This window comes from Periplaneta americana, chromosome 17 (assembly GCF_040183065.1).
Source record: "Periplaneta americana isolate PAMFEO1 chromosome 17, P.americana_PAMFEO1_priV1, whole genome shotgun sequence".
Lineage (NCBI taxonomy): Eukaryota > Metazoa > Arthropoda > Insecta > Blattodea > Blattidae > Periplaneta > Periplaneta americana.
The window spans coordinates 14,578,843-14,583,615 of NC_091133.1; the positions used below are offsets into that span (position 1 = coordinate 14,578,843).

At 37.7% G+C, this 4,773-nt stretch overlaps 1 non-coding gene across 1 annotated transcript; it reads right to left on the reverse strand.

Moving 5' to 3' along the window:
• Positions 1 to 4,459: 4,459 nt before the first annotated feature.
• On the reverse strand, positions 4,460 to 4,533 carry TRNAS-GCU (transfer RNA serine (anticodon GCU)). Its single transcript has one exon. It is a non-coding gene; the product is annotated as a tRNA-Ser (tRNA).
• Between the last annotated feature and the right edge of the window lie 240 nt (positions 4,534 to 4,773).

A 4,773-nucleotide genomic window follows, 5' to 3' on the forward strand; every position in this document is an offset into this window, starting at 1 on the left:
GTGAGTTAGATATAAATTATTATGTAGGATAGTCAGTTCAGTCTCTAGATATACGAAATCAACTAATGCTGACCTTAATGAAGCTTCGGCTGAACTTGCACCACAAAGATGTGTAAGTCATAGGTTTGGTGTAAATCAAGCTACAGTGACAATGTGATATTAATTTGAGTAAACATTCTCCACGAATTGCTGTTCAAAGGTTTACTGGACAGAATTCTATCGAGAGAAGAAAATCAGTGTTGTCTGCCAGTGTGTTTAAAAAATGTAGAAAACAGCACAGTTGTACTAGACTGCACCAAAATTTATCATGTTGTTCCAGACAAGTTGAGCCATCAGAGGGCAACATATAGTGTTTATAAGCACCGCAACACCATGAAAGGATTGATTGGTATTGCTCCTAATGGAGTAGTAATGTATGCTAGTAACCTATACCCAGGATCTTCACCAGATAAACAGATTGTAGTTAACTGTGGAATACTCAATGCCCTTGTACCGGAGACTTTATTTTAGCATAAGGGGTTCCTTATCAGTGATGTGGTTCCTGCTGAAGTACAAGTGAACATACCACCTTTCCTTTCTACACCAGAGTTTACACCCATGCAAGATGAGGAAAAAAGAAATTGCTAGGACTAGAATTCACGTTAAGCAAGCGATAAGAAGAGTGAAAGGTTATGAAATCACCAATTTCATACCCAAATAACTGTTCCAGTATTAAGCAGTGTGACGAGTGTGTGTTGCACTCACAAATTTTCGAAATCCCCCTTCTCAAGGCAGTATAACACCTGTATGAAAGTTAAGACAATAGGTAATCTAAATAAGCTAGATGCTGCTACGTTACTTCTAAACTTTTAGGTCTCCTTTCTTATTACATTTCAAGTTGTTTAATTTTGATGTCCTTAAGAAGACTATTGAATATTTTGATTGTCATGTAACATATTCCCTTTTGATAGCATGATTAATTTGATGATTGTGGTTGAAAAGTCATTAATTCTACTGGCATTTATACTTTATGTATGACTAAATTTTAAAGATAGAATAAAAGACCCCCGTCTCTGTTGTAATTATTGCCATCTAGCTGGATTTCGATGGCTTCCTTGATAACTAAGTCCCAGTAACCAGTAGACGGGGGTCTACAGCTGAGTACGGCATGGAAACCTGCCATCAATACGCTTAGACCACCAGCACACGGCAGACAGTTGGGACCAGCAAGTGGCTCCTGATTGGCTGACGTGTCCACCAACCAGAATGCGCCTGGCGGTCGGGACTAGGAACTAGCTCCTGATTGGCCCGCAGCGGGAAGCCCTACTTTTGCATATATACCGGCTAGACGTGGTCCCACATCACTTCGTCCCTGAAGAAGATGGCAGAGCTAGCCGTCGAAAGCTTGGAAGCTAATCTCCAACTCACCTGGCTGAGAACACGAGAAGAGTTATTCTACATCAAACGCCGGGAAAGCCTCAAGTCATACAATTTGTAAATTGTTTTACGTATCCTGTTACATAAAAAGGTGATTTGTCTATAGCATTTCAAGTGCTGATCAACAATAATTCCCAGGTATTTCACATCTACAGATTCTTTCAGGCAAGGGTATTTACAGGTTGTAGAGAGTTTACAAAATGAGTTGTGGATTATTACTTTTAAATGAGAAAGTGATTTCAGTTTGTTCAATCCAAAGACTGTTAAATAAAATGGCACCAAAGTAGTTTTAGTTATATTTAGAAATAGCAAATTAGCATCAAGCCAGCTTTGATCAAATTTATACCTACATTGGCATGTTTATAAGTTAAACCACTGAAAATCACCACCGTATCATCAGCGTAAGAATAACAGGAGCCATTATGTACTTTCAAATCAATGTTTAATAAATCATTAATATATATATTAAAAATAGAATAGGACCTAAAATTGTTCCCTGAGGGACACCTATATCAATATTTACATTTTCACTGATATTATCATCAATTTTGGTTACCTGAGTTCTTTTGTTTAAGTATGATTGAAATAACTTATGCGCAATACCTCTGACTCCTATATCGAATAATATGTGCATAAGTAAACGATGGTTAACCGTGTCAAAAGCTTTCCTTAAATCTAAGAAAATCCCTAAACATTTAGAACCGTTATCCAACTCCTGCATAATTTTACCAGTGACTTCAATAATAGCGTCATCCGTAGATAATTTATTTCTGAAGCCATACTGATGTTTGGACAGAATTTCATTTTTCTCTAAGTAATTTACTAATCTGTTTTTTAAACATTTTTCTAATATCTTTGAGAAGCTAGAGAGCAAGGATATAGGTCTATAGTTATTCAGACTTTTTCTTTCCCCTGACTTATGGACCGGTACAACTACAGCATTTTTCAGAGATTCTGGGAAAACTGCTTGGGTGAGACATAGATTGAATACATGAACAAGCGGTTTTAATATATGTTTAATGATAATCTTTAATGTGTTATTTGTAATTTTGTCGATTCCCGGTGAGACATTATTTTTTAAGGATTTAAGAATATTATAAATTTCTTCTTCGGTTACTGGTGATAAAAACATGGAGGAAGATGCGTGCTTATTATGGTCACTGCAATAATTTTCCGTGTTAAATGCCGATTTTTTTATCTTCGATGCAATGCTATGTCCTACTTTTGAGAAATATTTATTAAATTCATTAGCTATGTCTTTTTTGTTTTTAAATATTTCTCCCTCTTCATTTAAAATCTCTGATATGATACTATTTTGGTTCACATTTACGTCTGTGGCTTCATTAATAGTTTGCCAAAATTTCCTAGGATTATTTCGATACTTCTGAAATTGAGATTGATAATACTGAGTTTTCATGTTTCTTATAATAAGAGTTAAGGTATTTCTGTATTTTTTTGTAATAATTTATTAGATTTATATTATCAGGTTCTTTTCTAATATTTCTGGCTAATTTGTCTCTTACACGGATTGACTTAATGATACCTGTGGTGATCCAGGGTTTTATTTTTCTTAATTTACAAGATACTTTAAGGTAAGATACATCTGTGCTTATGTCTATATAATTAGATATTAAATTCTGGAATACTTGAAAGCATAATTCAGCATTTTCACAGTTAAGCACGGAATCCCAATTTTCTTTTTCTATAAGCGAAATTAGCTTATTGTAATTTGTTTCTTTTTATATGTAGAGGATACTGAGATGTATTCGAGTTTTTAATTCCAATTTCGAATAATGCAATAACTGCATAGTGGTCGGTATTAGCACTACAGAAAACAGCAGGTACAAATTTCCAGTAACTCTTTGTTTTAAAAAATATGTGATCAAGGCAAGACTTAGAATTAGTGATGGGTCCAACCGGCTGTTAGGCGCGAGCTAGCTCGTTGGCTCGCGCTCCCAAGAGAGAGTCGTTCAAAAGAGTCAGTTCGTTCACGAGCTTGTTGATAGCTCCTTCATTCGCGAGCTGGCTGCCAGCTCGTTCGTTCACGAGAGGCTAGACACCTCGCGAACGACATCGTTCAAAGAGCTGGTTGCGTAACATATCGAAACTGTCAATAAGTCTAATCTATGACATTAGCAATCAGAAGGATAACAGGGACAATCATATTATGTTAAACAAAATAGATGAAAAAACAAAGCCTGCAACATAAACGTTATACAATGTTATACGTATATTTTGCTACACACCAGCTGAAAGCCGCGCAATATTAGTTCCACATCCATCCGCTACTGGCGTATGGCGCGGTTTTACCTTCTCTGTCTTTCTCAAAGTAACTGCAGATGTCACGTGATCATGCATTGAATGCCATTGGCTATTCGAGAGCGGGAGTCGTGAGACGAGCTGTGAGCTGGTTGAGAGTCGCAAGCTGAAGGAGCTGGAAGTGCCTCGCGAACGACCAGCTCTCAACGAGCGAGCTAGCTCGTTACTAGCTCGAAGGAGAGAGTCGTTTAAAAGAGGCAGTTCGTTCGCGAACGACCCATCACTACTTAGAATCAGGCCGAGTAATAGAGTGTAAAAATTTGACAAATCCATATTCGTGTAAGATATTCATGCATCTATTGCCAGTATTGTCTAATTTGTCTTCTAGAATTTGTATGTTAATGTCTCCAACAATGATTTGATTATACAAATCTGGTGTTCAGGTAGTAGCTCCCTGTAAAGCAGGTTCGAATAATTTCAAGGAAAAATTGTTCCAGGGCCGGGTATCGATCCCGGGACCCTTCGTTTAGCGCGCGAATGCTCTACCGACTGAGCTACCCCAGGAACTATACACGACATCGTCACAATTTTTCCTTTTATATCCACACAACTCACATGAGCTGACAAGACGCCAGAACTCAACTGTGAGTGTACACAAATACTGTGTGACTTTAAATTGTGATTTTCTGTTAATGTACCTCCAGTAACGAATGTATTATACAAATCTGGTTTTCAGGTAGTAGCTCCCTGTAAAGCAGGTTTGAATAATTTCAAGTAAAAATTGTTCCGGGGCCGGGTATCGATCCCGGGACCCTTCGCTTAGCGCGCGAACGCTCTACCGACTGAGCTACCCCAGGAACTATACACGACACCGTCACAATTTTTCCTTTTATATCCACACAACTCACATGAGCTGACAAGACGCCAGAACTCAACTGTGAGTGCACACAAATACTGCGTGACTTTAAATTGTGGCTTTCTGTTAAATAAAAGGAAAAATTGTGACGGTGTCGTATATAGTTCTTTTGTTAAACCTGACGACAATAGGCTTCGTCTTGCCGGGTTTTGCAGGTAGCCTATGTACAACGCTTAAGTCAG